The 17,802-nt window shown below is 40.9% G+C and overlaps 1 long non-coding RNA gene and 1 pseudogene across 1 annotated transcript in view; both read left to right on the top strand.

Annotated features, from left to right (window-relative positions):
* The first annotated feature begins 14,236 nt into the window (after positions 1–14,236).
* LOC141372656 (uncharacterized) overlaps positions 14,237–17,802 on the top strand; it is a 34,011-nt gene continuing 30,445 nt past the window's right edge. Inside the window, exons 1-2 of the long non-coding RNA XR_012378045.1 lie at positions 14,237–14,346; positions 16,496–16,593. This is a non-coding gene — a long non-coding RNA (uncharacterized lncRNA). The remainder of the gene's footprint in view (positions 14,347–16,495; positions 16,594–17,802) is intronic.
* LOC112826258 (U2 spliceosomal RNA) lies at positions 15,562–15,733 on the top strand (annotated as a pseudogene).

Here is a 17,802-nt window from a genome sequence, read left to right as displayed (position 1 = left end):
AGAGTGCTATAACCTACAGAAAAATTCAACCATGTTGACTTAAGTAAGAAAACTGAAGGTAGGTGGTTTCTGGTTTTATTTCAGCTTATATCCAAGATTCCTGCATTTTTCTTGGCTATTCCCTCATACTTGCAGTGTGCCTGCTGTGACTCCGACTCTCACGTTGGCATCCCAGACAGGAAAAGCAGCAAAGGTTTAATCAAGAAGATAGAGACGTTTTTAGGAATACCACTGCACAGTTGTGAATATGTCTAATTGCATGGGACCGTGTCGCATAGCAAAGAGCTGTGAGAGAGATAATTAGAATTTTATATTGATCGATTAGGAATTTTTTGGTGACTTAGGCAGTTACAGAATGGAAGTAAGCAAAGACGTTTGGAATGATTTATGTATTTTGAGCTGTAGAAATCTAGAGGTAAAATGTGTTATTTTAGACACATTCCTTTAGGCAAGTCCTTTGAATTACCCAGATCCTTCTGGGGAAAAAAAAAAAGGCAAAATATCCCACCTTCTTTTGCCTTTTTGGGAATAGTTTACTCTCTTAAATTCACACACACACACACACACACACACACACAGCTTTAAAGTTCGGTTGAGAGCAGACATGCCCCCCGTCCCTGGGGACACCATGGGAAAAAGACCAGAATACTGTCTTGCCATCCTGGTCTAAGACAGTCATTAGCCAGAGGACAAAATGTTCTGGGGCTTTTTCTCAGGTAACAGCAGGCTTTGTTTCTTTTACTCCATTGGATCTTTTAGGACCTAATCCAGCCAATGGCTTAAGGCATGAAAGCATTTAGAGAGCTCTAAAATAATTACCATGTTTTTTCACTCTCTGGGCTCTTAATGGGGATAAATATACACCAGGAAACAAATTGGTTCAGTTTGCTTTTGAAGTTTTCTTTGGTAGCGAGACACAGGCATGTTGGTACAACACGTTCTCCGTGGAATGGAATTTATTAAAAGAAAAGCCCATGATGAAACCCATAGGAGGGGCTATCAATTTTTATTCTATAAACTACACAAAGAAACATTTGCTATAAAATGGTTTCTTCTAAAAAATAGAAATTATGTGGACCTCAAATTCATGTAATAACAAAGTCCTTCTGATATTCCTTTGGTATAGAAACTCAAAGTATGTTTCTTATTATGTTTTATTATTACTTTTTTCATTAGAAAAGTAATATAAACCTCAATGTTGTTTTGAAAAAAATGGAAAAACTACTACTGTAAGTCCAATAGTGTTGAACATTATTGTGAAGTCTTCTCTTTTTAATAATTTTCATTAAATATATCGTTGAACTTGTAGCATTATACAGCATCTCCCTTCTTTACTCACTGCTTTATTCTAAGCATTGTTTTAGTGATACAACATACTTTCACACCACTATATGAACAATTAGGCTGTTTCTGCCTTTTTCTCAAAGTGATTTTTTTTAAAAAAGATTTTATTTATTTATTTATTTATTTATTTATTTATTTATTTATTTATGAGAGAGAGAGTGTGTGCATGTGCACATGTGTGTGCTAATGGGGGGAGGGACAGAGGGAAAGGGAGACAGAGAATCTCAAGCAGGCTCCATGCCCAACACAGGGCTCGATCTCACGACCTGAGATCATAACCTGAGCTGAAATCAACAGTCAGATGCTTAACTGACTGAGCCACCCAGGCACCCCTTTCAAAGTGCTTTTGAACTCATATTATCATTTCTCATATAGTAATAATGTTCTTACCCATAGACACAAAAATTTTCAGTTGATATATCTAATCCTTCAACTAGAATATTGATTACTTACGTATGTTCAAGAAACCATGGGGAATACAAAAGAACAATAGTGGTTTTAACTTCAGGAATATATGGGTGAAAGTTATACCTAGGTATGTCCAAATGGATTTCACAAAACTAGCCATTTACAGGAGGCACTTATAAACGATAATAGGGGCTTCAGGGCTCGGGAGGAGTCGGGGGGATACAGAGACTGGAAATGGGAGTGCCGTGCAGCCTGTGTATGATGTGGGTGTAAGAGGTGTGGATGAATGGGCTGGAGTGTGTTCCATGTACAGGTGGATAAAGGTGGGAAATCATCAAGTGTGGGTGAGAAGTGGTTACATTTATCCCCGGACTATGTAGGGGAGTTTATTTTCATTTCTATTTCCTGTATTTCCAGAGGAAAATGGTCTGGAGACTATCTGCTGAAAATGTCCTCACTTATATGTACAAACTTGATCAAGGAGTGTGTGTGTTCGACAGCATATAGACACAAGTTGTCCTTTTTCCTAGTGTGAGCTGCTTTTCCCAGACTCACACACTTTGCTGTCATGTCTTGAAAAATCTGAGAAAAAAAGGAAGCTTCATTTTGAAGAGAAAAATCAAAGTTGTTTGTACCTTTGCATACTGAGCCTTACTGGAATTTTCATAGCAAGTCATATTTTGGGTAAAAGCTAGAGTTATTATTTAATCTGAAAATATCTGCATTTTACTTTGTGAGAACATATTAAAATGTAAATACATGTTGGGGAAGTTTCAGAATCAAAGTGTTAAATCTGGAGAGGCCTCATCACAGATCACTCAGATCACCTAGCCGGTGTTTTTCAACACTACATTTTTTGTTTTTGTTTTTTAGGTGTTATATTTTCCTATTAAATGGAAGCCTTACTTTTAAGTCCAAATGCAAATTGTATAAAACTGGATCCTCTTCTTTAAGCACAATATCTGAGTCCCTAAATTTTCTTAGAAACCAGATTGAGAAACATTTGCTTTATCTGTCTGCTCAGTCATTTTACAGATGGGAAAATTGAGTGCTAGAAAAACAAGTTCCCTGGACGATCTCATGCCTTGAGCTCCATCATGAAAGCAGGTTTATTTGGAATTCAGAGTCTTGGTGGGCTCTTAGCCTTTAAGCCAGAGGTGAGTGCCTTGGGCTGAGCCATAGTTAGGGCCTCTGCTCTTATTCTCCTCCTCTCCCTACTCCAAGGGGGGGAAAAATGATCTTTTCTAGGTCTAGGAAGCAGGGACAGCAAGAAAGTCACTCCCAAGTCATCAGCCCTGTCCTCTACTTTAGTTCCTCCCCAAACAGCCTCAAGAGAGCCAGGATCCTGGGGGACAGCGAGGCCCCTGGTTCAGGGAGGTGTTGTGGTTCAAAGAGCACCAACCAAGCCTGGGATCCAGGGCAGTAATTCTCATTCTTAAAGAAATATTGGCATTGGAAAAAAGAATCAATGTTTATTTTCTGAAAAGCTACTTGTTCCCAGTGCTAAGCCTTGAAATCCTTCTAGTGACTTGGTTTTATTACACATAGACAATTATAAAAACAATATTCAAAATGAACTGGCTAGAAAAGACTTTCCCCGTCGGTATTTGTACTGTTAGCTAATGTGCCCTGATACTTCGCAGGCAAGGATGTTACAGGATAGGATCACCTTTCCGGTCATGCTGATGGTTTTTTGCTTAATACCCACAGGACAAATGGCCACGTTTATGACACGACTGACCTATGTTAGGTATGTCTTGCCTGGACCACACATTGGTGAGCTGTGAGCCCAATGTGGCCCACAGATTTGCCTGGTGTGGCCTATGTGATGTTATGAAATTTTCGAATAAGTTGCCAAAACTGAAAAATTAAGAGACTTCATATAAAAACTCAGATGCCCAGCTTCTCTCGAAGAATCTAAGGATTGAACAATACTGTGTTCACAGTGTCCTTGCAGGATGACTGACATGTTAACATTGGCCTGAGCCCCTTGGTGTCTGCCCCCTTTATTTATTTATTTATTTATTTATTTATTTTTAAGATTTTATTTATTTATATGACAGAGACACAGCGAGAGAGGGAACACAAGCAGGGGGAGGGGCAGAGGGAGAAGCAGGCTTCCCGCCGAGCAGGGAGCCCGATGTGGGGCTCGATCCCAAGACCCTGGGATCATGACCTGAGCCGAAGGTGGACGCTTAACGACTGAGCCACCCAGGCGCCCAGTGTCTGCCCCCTTTAGATGGGACACGCGTTCTGTAGTTTGCAACCATTTCTGATTGTGGAACTGGGTGTTTTTCTCATGGTAGACACTATTCCTTTGTATCCACATCTCTATTAAAAGTGAGGCAGGAAACATTTGACAGAGGGCATGTGCTTTTTATATAAAACTGGACCCATGTGCAGAGTTTAATTGGCTCTGTGGGCCTTTGGGTTTGCTACCCCTAGAGTGTATGAGCACATTATACAGGGCTCTGCTAATTCTAAGAAACATTTTCCCACGTATCTTCCCATCCCTCAAATCTAGAGACTTCGCAGAATTGCTGCCAGCCAGGCAGCAGTCAGAGGGAAGGGGACGCTGCCGGCCAGCTTGGTCATAATTGTTCATGTTAGTGCTGTGCCGCTCGGGTTTGTGTGTGATGGGGGAAGATGTGTGTCGAGTGTGATTGCCACTTTAGAAGTTTCCAGCAAGAAACCCGTTAATTCAGCCCGGACCTGAAAAGGGGCTGTGTACGCACAAAGACAGCAGCTGGCCATGAACAGGATGCTAGCAAAGCAAATGTTCTTTGTCGGAGAGGTGACTGCAATGCCTTCTTTCCTTGGAAGGAGCAGCCAAGTGCTTGAAGAGACCTGGAAGGGAAAAGCCTACAGGTCCATGAGGCTTTGTTACATTTTGTTACTGAGATAAGTGCAAAAGAATTCTTACTCCAGGCCAAGCAGTGCAAGAGAAGGCAAGAGAAAATGGCAAATAATCTGGAATAGATAAGGGAAGTTTGCGGGCAAAGAAGGCTGTGTGGCCCACCCAGACTTCAGGCAGAACTATCATTAAGGTGTATCACAGATTGGCTGAAAGTATATTCCTTTTTGTATTGGTACATAAAATGGTGACTCGTACAATCAGCGCTGTCTTAAATGAACTAAAATATGGTAAAGCGAAGCCAGACAAAAGGGATGACTTACCGTCTGTGCTAGCCGTCGGCACGGTCCCTTCACCTACAAACTCTGCCTCTTTCGGGATTGCTTCTTCTCTCTTTCTGACTACCATGTGAGAGAGAAATGTTGGCAAGTGAATAAATGGCATAGCTCTTACGAAATAGGAAATGCTGGGGCGCCTGGGTGGTTCAGTGGGTTAAGCGTCTTCCTTCGGCTCAGGTCATGTTCCCGGAGTCCCAGGATCAAGCTCCCCATCAGGCTCCCTGCTCAGCAGGGAATCTGCTTCTCCTTCTGCCCCTCCCCCCCACTCATGCTTTCTCTTTCTCTCTCTCTCAAATAAATAAACCTTTAAAAAAGAAAGAAAGAAAGAAAAAGAAAGAAAGAAAGAAAGAAAAAGAAAGAAAGAAATAGGAAATGCTGACGAAGCATTACATAGAACCTGAAATTTGTGCTCGCTTGTGTTAAGTAACAACAGCCCAAGCTGCCTCGGAAACTTTAAAGGAAGACCAACTGAGACCAAAACATCAGAGAATTGTCTTCCCAAGTCTTTCCTAGTTTAAAAAGGGCATTTTTAACCCTAACAGTTTCATAGGAAGCCACAGCTGAAGGGCTAGGTGAACTTGCCCTCCTGCCTTGAAAGGCACCGAAAGCTGCCATTCGGGACAATGACACATCCATCCCCTGTCATGTGTTATTACTTACAGTACATGTCACGGGACAAATGTTTGTTATTAGCAGAAGTTTCATGGACAAGTTTTATCATCCGTTTTTCTGGTCCACTCCAATTTAACAACAATTTTATATTTTGCCTGAGGGCTAGAAAGCTGAGTTTATGCCAAAGACATTTCTATTTTAGCTGTCATGGCCCCAAATGAACATTTTGTTTTTAAAAGGATCTGGAAAAATACATTCGAGAAGGAAAATCTAATTTATTTTTTGACGTTTTCTAAAATAATTTAAAGTAATTCCAATCAACAAATAGCCGTTTGGTTCAGTTATCTTTCCAGACAGTGAGTTACTGACTTTGGTTTGATTAGAAATAACAGGAAGGGAAAAATGAAGTGGGGGAAATCGGAGGGGGAGACGAACCATGAGAGATTATGGAAAACAAACTGAGGGTTCTAGAGGGGAGGGGGGTGGGGGGAATGGGTTAGCCTGGTGATGGGTATTAAAGAGGGCACGTTCTGCATGGAGCACTGGGTGTTATACGCAAACAATGAATCATGGAACACTACATCAAAAACTAATGATGTAATGTATGGTGATTAACATAACATAAAAAAAAAGAAATGACTCTAGTTCACTCTGCAAAGATCTGTCTTGTTAATGTACATATTTGAGGGGGAAGAGCGGTTGTTCAGTTTTATCTTTGTTCTCAAAGATACTGTGAAACAGCCGTGGAAGGTATGCATTTACTTGATATTTTCTGTTTCTCGCATTTTTAAGCCGTGGTATCCATCAAGTAAATTGCTAATTGGGAATGAGCTCATCATTTTTCTTTTAGTAAAATCCTTGACTTCTAGGCTTAATTAGCACATCTTTTATTTGTAAAATGAGATGGAAATGGCTGTTCACAAAAATTAACGACACATTTCAGAAGTTCACAAAAATTAACTACACATTTCAGAAGTTAAATAAGATTTCAAGGTAAAGATTACTTTTTCTAGCGAATTTCTGCTTTCACTTTTAAATTGCTAAATAATTTTGCCTTTGGGTTGACATTTTTCATACCTTTTACAATTTTCTAATGGTGAAGTTTTGGTGATTGAGTTGTGAAAGTGTCATTGCAACTTATTGAAAGCCCATTGAAAACAGCTACTGTTCATTGCTAAAAATTTTGCATTTGAATAGCATTAGAGCCAGAAGGTGTCAGAAGCTTAGTTGGGTTGGAACACATCAACATAATTTTAATGTTTTAAATTCAGGGGGTTTCCAGCATTCCCAGATCAATAAGACACACTTACCAGATCAGGAATAGTTGGTGTTTGATACAGAGTAAGCACTTAGTATTTGTTGAATGAACCCTATAGCATATATGTGCACAAAAGCTGGTATGTAAGCTCTACCTAGTATCTTTCAATAAAATTCAAAATTAGGACATGTCCTACAAGTGAAATATTTATGATTACTCAACAGATAAACTCATTAATGATAGCCATGATAATAATGACAATTTTTATTATAAGTGAGTTATTATTAATAATAAATATTATTATTACTAGCTATCAAGTTCATTTTCCTCTTCAGCTGTCATCTCCAGCTCAAATGCTCACTTCCAGACCTCAGTAAACTGTAGGGAGATGAGAAGTCTCTAAAGCAGGGCGCCTGGGTGGCTCAGTCGGTTAAGCATCAATCAGCCTTCGGCTCAGGTCATGATCCCAGGGTCCTGGGATCGAGTCCCGCATCGGGCTCCCTTCTCAGCGGGGAGTCTGCTTCTCCCTCTCCCTCACCCAGTTTCCTCCCTTCCCCACTGGCTCGTTTTCTCTCTCCCTCTTAAATAAATAAATAAATCTTTAAAAAATAAATAAATAAAAGAAGTCTCTAGAGAAATCCTCAGGCCCAAACAAAGCATGTCGGGTCACAGAGAGCAGTGTCTTCATCCTCTGCGAGAACGGGGACCAGGAAGGACCCTTGCCCCGTTTTACCTGGTCAGGAGGAGAAGAACACGAAGACAGACTGCTCATTATTCATTGATATATTCCAGATACTTATGCAGAAAGGGAAAATTATATAAAACTGCAGGCGATGGAAGAAAGCCATTGACATAGGTACCAGAGCATCCTATTTCAGTTACACTTAGAAATCCTCAAGAAATTCTCAGTGAATTAAATTTATTTCGATTTGGGAGGAATTGGAAAACTCTAAGGGTCTAAATCATATTGACAGGAGGAGTCAATATGCGGCAAGCCAGCTACAGGACAAGTGTAGTTAGCCAGAAGAGGCTAACAATGAGGTGGCTAAGCTGACTTATTTAGATGTAAATATTATCAGAGCTTTCTTACAGACTGTGATTTAAATTGCTCAGTTATTAACTCTATATTAAATTCCAAGTCAATCTAAAGTATATAGAGATGGTAGCCTATGATAGTTAATAATGGATAGTTAAGACTCTATTCACAGGTTTAAATTTCAGGGAATGGAAAATTCTCTATTGGCCCATGGAATGTCAATAATAATAATAATAACTGCTATCCTTTGTAGTTCTGTATATTTTATTTTACGCATTTATCTGTTGGTTTCAACAAACGGTTGAAGAAGTCCCTGACACAAAAATGTTTTTAAAAAACTGAAAGCCTGGATTCAGTTTATTAAGATAACTTTTAAAAATAAAGTAAATCAGGAAGCCAGCATTCTACATGCCTTCGCTTGGTAGAACTTTGAACTGATGGTCAGATCAGTGACTTCCTTTCAAGACCACATTGGATGAGATAAGTTGAAGCATGAAACAAGTTAGTGTGATATAAATCTGGAATGGGAATTATGGGATTTGCTGTCCAGGACTCCACCTAGAGCAGTTTTACAATAAACCATAACCTCATTGATTTTCAAGAAAGCTCAAATTTGGACATGAAAGGGAAATTGCCAAAGCTATTAAATTTAGCTCCTGGAGAATAAATGTCTCAATCATGCCTTGTAGTACAATGCCATGGGTCCTGTTAATTAATTGGGGGAAAATGGTTTGCTTATTTGGGGACCAAGGATCTAACTGTTACACATATTCACAATTGGATGCATAAGAAGAGAAAGGAGATAATGTGAGCTCTTCATTTTTTGTTGTTGCTGTTGGCTGACTGAATATTGGATTGTTCACTTTATTGAGCAACTATTTGGCCAGGCACTGTGCTAGCTTCTGAGGAGGCTATAAAGATAAAGGAGACAATTTCTTTGAATGAGTACATCACTTGGACACAGACACAGGTCATTATTTCTTTAGAACATGGATATTTTGCTAAATGGCATTGTTATGACTTTAAACAGTTAATTCTACTTCCACTAAAATTTCTTACCATCAGGAAACAATTGGATTAACTAGCTTTCCTTTCTCCTAGAATTTCCCAAACTGTTTAATATTTCCTGTCATACCAAGCACCAAATGTGAACTCCCTGAGGAGGGCAACACAGAGAAAGGGCTAGATGAGTGGATTAAGTCATTAGCTATCTGTGATGCCTGGCCTAGGGGACCTGGAGGACTCTCTTGACCCAAAAGATCTCTCCTAGATTGCCTACGATAGTTTGCTTCATATTGCTGTGTAGCTCTGCATCAAGGAATCATTGGATTAATAAGCACTGATTATACTTCCTGCTGGTTCATTGAAACCACCTTCCCTGAGACAGCAGAAGTTTTGACAAGGTTAGGGATGGATAAATAAGACACTAGAGGAGGTGCAGTTAAAGCAGATGGAGATGGGTGTCACTGCCTGTAGCATGCATCATGGAGGCTGGAGGGAAACCTACCACCTACCTGAGGAAAAATTTGACCCATTCCCAAGAGTGACCTTGGAGAGAGACTGCCACGGAAGTGACAATGAGGCAGCTGCCTTCTGACCCCACCCTGTCCCGCAGAAAGTCTTCTTATATGTGTAATTGGGTGCAGGGGGGAGGGGGGAGTCAAACTCATAGAAACAGAGAGTAGAATGGTGAATGCCAGGAGCTGATGGGGGTGAGACATAAGGAGAGATTGTTAAAAGGATACACATTTTCAGTTATAAGTCAAATAATATCTGAGGGTATAGTGTGTAACATAGTGACTAGAGTTGATAATACTGTATTGTACAATTAAAATTTTCCAAGAGAATAGAACTTAAGTGTTCTCACACACACAAAGGTAAATTTGTGAGGCGATGGATGTGGTAATAACTCACTGGAGGACACTTTCCAAGGTATATGTATATCATATCATTATGTTGTACACTTTAAATATATTATAGTTTTGTCAGATATGCTTCACTAAAGTTGAGGGGAAAAGGGGAATAACAACTTTTTCTTCAAGTTATGGTCTAGCAGCTCCAGTCTAGCTGCTCATGGAGGGAAGAGGCCATCCTTCCTCCTTCACCTGAAAGCATCCTCTGGCACTTCCAGTCCCATCTAGGTTCATCGAGGTCTCGAGCACAAAAGGAATCCTGGAGAGAAAAGAGTAATCACTCTTGTAGACTGTAACCTTCTTGATGGCAGAGAACACATCTGTGCTGCTTAGATTCCTTCACTGAACAGTTGTTCATTGAGCTCCCACCCTATGGCAGATGCTTGGGATACATGAAGAAACCTAAGAACCATCAAAACAAAACAAAACCAAAAACCCCCACTGTCATGAAGCAGCAAACAGCCAATAACAAAACCTAATAAGTAAGTTTTGATAGATTGAAGGAAGTGCCATGGAGAAAAATAATCAAGTTAAGAGAGGTTGAAAATGGCAGCAGGGAGTTTGCGTGTTTGGGCTGTCTCTGCAATACAAAATGGAGTAGCTTGAGGAGGCCTCACAGAGAAGGAGGTCTGGGAATTGACCATGTGAATATATGGGGGCAGTTTTCCAGGCAGAGGAATGAGCCAGTGCCTAGAGGTGGTAGCATGCCCAGTTTATCAGAGAAAGGGTGCAGAGGCCAGTGTGGCTTGAGGAGCGTGGGCTAGGAGGGGGAGGATGTGGGATGAGGTCAGGTAACCCAGGGCACGTGGTCATGGGCGCCTTGAGGCCACAGTAAGGACTTCAGCTTTTCTAGAGTGAAATGCAGAATCACTGGAGGGTTTTGTGCTGAGGTGTGGCATTGATTTGGACTTAATTTTTATCAGAATGGTTTGGGTTGTTGTACTGAGAATAGACTACAGGGAAGCAAGGTGAAAGCTGAAGAACTGGTTTGGAAGGTGTCATGATATTCCCGTCGCGACAACAGGATCCTACCAGGATGAGCTCAGAGGAGGTAGGAGAAGGGGCCAGACTCTGGATGTACTTTGAAGGTAGAGCCAATGGAATTTACACTGAATATGGAGTGAATAAAAAAGAAGAGGAATCAGGTCTTCAGGTTGAAGCCACTGGAAACAGAGTTGCCATCAGCTGATGTGAGGGAAGGAGCATATTTAGCTGTGGACACATGGAACTGAAGATGCTGTTTAGATATCCAGATGGAAACTCTGAGTAGGGTGTGGATTATGTTTTTTTTTTTTAATTTTATTTATTTGAGAGAGAGAGATGGTGAGTGAGGGAGAGAACACAAGCCAGGCCAGGGACGGGGGGAGAGGCAGAGGGAGAAGCAGACTCCCCGCTGAACAAGGAGCCCGATGTGGGACTCGATCCCAGGACCCTGGGATCATGACCTGAGCCAAAGGCAGATGCTTAACCCACTGAGCCACCCAGGCGCCCTGTGGATTATGGTCTTGAAGGAGTTCAGAACATGCAACTCCAAAATATGCCACACTGGCATATTGGTTATTTTGGGTTAAGGGCACTTGAATGACAGCAAAAAGAAAACACTTTGTCTTTATTTTTCTTAAAAACAGAACATGAAATTCCTATATGAAAGATGCCCTCCCTATACCAGAAGGAAAGTCACACTCTTATCAACGATGAGAAGTTGAGACAGAAGAATTCTACACAAATGGGCCTTGTGAAAATATATATATTTTTTTATTCAGAACCCTCCCCATAGTATAGTCACTTTTCCAGAATTGTTTCTCTGTTCAACCTAATATAAAAAAGCAAATAGGTTTTGCCATTTCTTTGTAACTTCATTCCTTACGAAGGCTTCCACATCCTGTAAAACTTGCATCATTTAATGAATTTGTATGTCTTTCTCTTATTGATTTGTCAATTTGAGTCTCAGGTCCCGCCAAAAAGAACCCTACGAAGGTGAGGTAAAATTTTGCCTCCCCCGTCAGTCTCTAGTTTGGGCAATGGTTCAGGCTGGAGAACACTGCTAGGTGTGCAGCATGCACTCAATAAATATTCATCGAATGAAAGAATGAATACATTTAGGGCCTGTCTTCCAAGGTCCAGTTTTCTATCGAAGGACTTTTCTCTTTCCAGGTAATTATCACAGAAACATTCATTCTTTTCAGCAGAGACATTAATCTTTATGACATCACAAGACAATACTGTCAAAATAGAGCAGAGTAAGTCTACCATGTACAAAAATACAAATTTATATTTATATATAAATTGGTTGGGTGTGGATGGCTGTGTTGATTGGATGGGTGCCTGTTCTAATTTTTACAAGGCCGTTGCACAAGAGGTTAGGGTAGAGCCAAGGAAAATGACATGGGTATTCTCACACATACAGGGGATACTTCAAAATTTTGCTCAGAATTGCCTTGGAGCAGATTGAGAGACTTACAAGCCAGTATCATGAAACCAAAGACCTCTGAGAGGGCCCATAAATTACTGTTTGGCCTGAAAATGTTCCCAATAATTCAGAGAAGGCAGAGGTGAACCTCTGGGTTTTAGACCCTAAAATCCAAACTTTCTTCTTTTCTAGTTTGCTTCATCTACTTTTCTAGAAAATTTGTCCCTGTAGGAGATTAGCTATTGGAAGAACTCACTTCAATAAACTGTAGTAATACTGTAACACATTTTTAGTTTTTAAAAATGAAAATTCTCTATCCAGTTAGGAATCATGTAGGCTCTTCCCTACACAATACATTTCTACAAAAGTAGTTAAAAAACATGAAAGAATCACCAATTTGGTGGAGGGTCTTTTTAAAAAGCCCCACTAGTTTGTTTATAAATGTGATTTTCTAGAGTTATGCTTAGAATTCTTTGCAAATAAATATTTGCATGATATTTTTGTAGAAAGAGTAATTTCTCCTGGGATAAAATGAATTTTTAGAAATGTTTTTGTGCTTTGCTTCATACTGCCTTTCAGTCGTATTAGGAATTTATAGAAATATTTCTATTAAATGGAAATTAGTATAGTTGAGTGTTGTTATTTTGGTGAACTTGATTTAAAATGTGGGCCACATGCAAACTGTGGAGTGTGCTGCTTTAATAATTCACAGTAGAGATAGAGGAAGACAAAAATACATCTAGACTGCAGTCAGTAGCTTAGCTGACCATTTTAAGAAATCAGTCTCACTAGTAGCTAAACCACCTGCTTTATGAGATGATAATTTCTGAAGCACAAATCCCGAGTTCTAGTGCATGCATCTGGGAGTGGCTGTCCATCTGGGACATTTGTTTTTCTTTTCCTTTGGAACAGTTTTAAAAAGATAATTCATCTTTTTCTAAAAAGAAACACAAAAGTAGTTGTTGGACAAGGCTATTTGTACACAAAATATTGTTTTCTCACCTTACCAGGAAAGACTTTAAAATTTTGCATCGGAACCTCTCTGACCTGACCTATCCTTTTGTTTTCATCAGAGTTATCATCGATAAGTGTTTTTTTTACTTGGCCTGATGCTTTATATTATTTTAAATACTTTACATTATGTTTATTTCCAGACATCCTTATTTATTGTTACATCACGGGTTTTTTGTTTGTTTGTTTTTACTCTATGTTGAATTGAATGTTGTCATGAGGGAAATAAAAAGAACACTGAGTAAGTCTCAGGATGATAATTATCAAGTACAGCAACTAGAAAAAGGAATTCAGGTAGTAGGGGATGAGATTTGAACTTTAACATTATTTTAAATATTTATGATTGTGGCTTTAATCTACAGAAGTTTTAACTTCCTAAAATATAGGACTCTGTAAATACGATCTGGCATCCTGAATAGGAAGACCATATTACTACGCACATACACACACAAAGATGCTAAGGTAAGGTCCAAATTCTGGCAGAGTTTAGTGGAACCTGAACAGTATTAAAATTACAAAGTTCATCCTAGCTTAAAAACGAGTTCAAGAGAGTATATTTTTAAAAAGAAAACCAGGGGGGCGCCTGGGTGGCTCAGTCGGTTAAGCATCTGCCTTCGGCTCAGGTCATGATCCCACCAGGGTCCTGGGATTGAGCCCCTCATTGGGCTCCCTGCTCAGCGGGGAGCCTGCTTCTCCTTCTCCCCCTGCTTGTGTTCCTGCTCTTGCTTTCTCTCTCTCAAATAAATAAATAAAATCTTAAAAAAAAAAAAAAAAAAGAAAGAAAAGAAAACCAGGTCTACGGAATGGTTTCTCACCATGGATTATAAGCTTAATTAAGCTTGGCTTTCTTCCTAGAACTTGAGGAGAGTGCTCCTTAACAACATCCTGACTGGTTTTGGGGGTCAGACCACTCCAGGCTTCTCCTTTAGGCCACTTTGGCATCATGCACCCTCGCCGGCTCCCATAGTTCTGGGTTCATGGTCACTGAGGGGGAGTTCTCTAATGACTCAGATTGCTCATTTAGCAATTCCGTGATCATAATGTATCTTTCCAGATTGTTCTTTTCTCAACCAGAAGAAAGAAAAACTGCCACGAGGACCAGAAAATTGAACCACTTCCCCTTCCCCCAACTCTTCTCCTTTCCTTTTCCGTTTTACTTCAGGTAAGGCACAACAAGTACCTATGGGGAGGGGAGAATGAAAACCTAAAGCAAAATCTGGACATACTTCCTGTCCCTTGAACACTATGCTACCTGCAAGCTCCATCTCCTTCGGGGGTGTTGCTTCAGATGACGGGGCTCAGATCCTGCTCCCTGTTTCGATCTTACATCCCCGCACATAATATTTTGAGCAATGTGTTTAAAAAACAGAAAATCGAATGTTTGAGGACTTCAAACAAAGGCATATTTGCTTGTTTGTTTGAGGGCAGGTTGAAAGAAATAATTTATTTTACACATTTCTTTAGTGTTCTGGGCATATTTACCCAAGTATGTGCTAGCAGCCCACTGAACTGGCAACGTAAGGTAGTCTTACTGTGTCTTAGGGCATGAGTGATTTACTAGTTGAGAATACCTCTATGTTATTCCTTTGGTTACTGAAATTACAACTAATTTCTTTAAGCTCCATGCTTTATGAGGACAAAAAGACCTGTTCAGTCAGCAGGCGTTGAGGGTTTTCTGGCTAGCAAGGCAAGCTCAAGTCCGAAGAATGGGGAGGCAACCTCGTTGGAGATGTTATACATGGCTCGGTTCTTACCAGTGACCATATTCCTTATTTTAAGGATCAGCAAAGACCAACAACCTCTTCAGTTTCCCTGCTCCCTGAGTGGAAGTGGTGCTGGAAAGGGAGGGGAGGATGCTGGGTGGGGATGAATTAGCTGAATGGTGAAACTCTTCAGCCATGGTAAGGCTGCAAGGAGAGGAGACCCGGGTAGTGGGAATTCCCTGGTGGTGGCCTTCACCTCCTGGCTTGTTCTGGCCTCATGCCCAACACCTGGATGAGACAGCGAGGAGTCTGTGCTGGGATGGCTGTGTTCCGCTACGAACCTCCCACGGACCAGACCAAATATCTTGACTCTACTCTCGCATTTACAGCATCATGAGAACACAAGTTACTCTCAGAGAGCAGAGAGTACTTGTCAGTGGGAAGTGTTCCCTTACAATTTATCAGAAAGTGAGACAATGGTCGTAACATTGTAATAAGGGGACAGAGGAAACTGTTTACTTCTGCCAAGTTTCCTAATTTGTTACTTAATGTACCTACTCCGATTTTCATTCATTCTCTTTATGTAGGCAGAGTTTAGAGTTTTTTCTCTGCAGACAATGCCTTATTGTGCCCACGGCTTTGGAACACTTTCACCTTTTCAGTTGTTCATGTGGACTGCTTGCCGGCCTTTTGGCTGAGATTAAGTGTAGTATCTGTTCTGATCAATTTAATACCTGAAGACAATATATTAAATGCATTTTTGGAGCAGGGCGATGAAATAGGAGCTTCCTCCATCCACTGCACGCATTGACCTGGTATTGCATTAGCAGGAATGGTGCACCCTCTCGGGGGCATTCCCTGGGTGTCTAAAGTCAGCTTGAGCTGAGGTGGGGGGTGGTGGGTGTTCAGCTGAGACTGCTGGATGCTTCTGCCTTCGAGTGTCTGGATGGGTGGCATGTGCCTGGCCTCCCGGAGGTGAGGCTTGTCGCCATCAGTGACAGCGAGCTCTGGGTGTGCTGAGGTGGTTGCTGGAGGCCCTTAGAGTATCTCCGGGCTGTGTGCCTTCGCTATGCAGGTGCAACTAGAGTCAGCAAAAGACGGTCTAGACGGCAATGAGGAAACGTGTGGAAGGCACTCTCGGTCTTTATCTCAAACACTATGAACATGAATGTGAGTGTAATTATGCCAGTGGTGAAAAAAAAATTGTTCATGTGGATTGTGAAAGTGAAATTTGGTGATAGACCTTGCCAAAATGAGTATTCAGTTATTTCCTCCACCGCCCTCATCCTGATCTGATCCTGCAGGGGAGTAAGACCAGCTCCCTGTGTTCAGGAGGCATGTTCCCCAAATTAACATACTTTCTGAAAACAGGTTTCCTTGGAAACTCTGATCTTCGTAATGACCAATGGCTAAAATACATTGGCAAAGGAAGGAAAAGTCATATGGATATAAATGCGGAGATAAGTACATGTCAGATTTTATGTAGTATTTGTTAATTTTAAGAAAATAAAACACTCATTTCATCTGTATTCATGCCTTATCTTTTAGAATACCCACTAGCTTAAGGTACCTTACAATATTTTATTTTCAATTGACCTTGTCTTTCAGGAAACTTCTTCGATGAGGGAAGGAAAGAACAGGAACGGGAGAGGAAAAACCCTCCTAACATAAATGTCATAAATCCCAGAGCTGGCGCCACCTGTCAGGTCAGAGCTTATGTTTCACTTTGAATCTTTCCTCTGGCCCTTCTTCGGGCGGAATGTGACTTTGGGCCACCACCACTTAATTGGCGGTGCTATTAGAAGCAGTGCCCGAAGAAGGCGGGGTGGGGGGCATAACACAGAAGGAAAAATGCGAAGTCAGGGCGTGGACTAGAGCGTCACTTAGCACACGTGTGTAAGACGAATGAAGGGACAAACAGTGCCGAGCATCTAAGTCTGGAGTGAGGACAGTGCTCTGCAGAGGTTGACCCGGGGAAGATTATGTGACGGCGGTGGTGGGGCCGGCAGGTGCTGAGGCACGGCCAAGTGACCTGAAAGCAGAACAACATGGGAGGTGCTCCTATTAAAAATTTAGGGCAAAAAGAGGCCAAATCCTTCTCTGCCTTTACGCAGATGACCAGTGTATAATATGTCACAAGCATGTAAAAGTCCTTCCCCACACTTCCTATTCATTTGTATCCATACTCCAACCAACAGCAGGGTTCCTGTGGGCAGCAGAGAGGCCCCATATTTAAAAATACATATTATTTGTATCTTTTTACCATAAATCTAATTTTTAGGATAAAATTTTGGAATATTATTTTTTAATAAAGAGAATCAGGTTTCAGCCAGATTGCTTCCATTGTACAGTGACTTCCTCTCTGTTTTGTCAGTGGCCATCGAGAGATGAAGCTTGAGTTCTGTGTGAGTTTTCCAGGTGTATTTTGATGTTGTTATCCAGCAGATCACTTGAAAGGAGCAGGAGAAGAAGCAATCACCATGGGGAGAAGCGAGGAAGGTTACCCTCCCAGATACCTGGGATTTGCTGAGCGTGACAAGAAATGTATTACCATTTCCTTGAAATGAACACTGGAAAGGGACACAGAGTTTTACTTTAAAACGCGATTCTTTTCTAAAATAGGAAGTAATGAGAGTATTTACCCGATTATATGGGGTCAGTATTAAGTTACTACCATGACCAGGTCTGAAAAGAAACCTAAGGATCTGGAATGAGAAAGTGGAAAACAAAGAAGGAGTCATGGTGTTTTGACTTTGGGTTAAAGAAAGGAAACATCCACAATTAAGGTGTGATTCAGGGAGGTGAGGCATCAGAAAGCCACCAGCTAGAGAACTTACTTCTCTGTAGAACAGGAACTTGGCAGGAACTAATGGTGCAGTGGACATACTATCTTATCTTCCCCAGAGAAAGCCTCC

Source organism: Callorhinus ursinus, unplaced genomic scaffold (genome assembly GCF_003265705.2).
Source record: "Callorhinus ursinus isolate GAN/ISIS: 27379988/994484 unplaced genomic scaffold, GSC_fseal_2.0 scaffold4, whole genome shotgun sequence".
In the NCBI taxonomy this organism is placed as follows: domain Eukaryota; kingdom Metazoa; phylum Chordata; class Mammalia; order Carnivora; family Otariidae; genus Callorhinus; species Callorhinus ursinus.
This window is presented reverse-complemented; position numbering and strand designations above follow the sequence as displayed.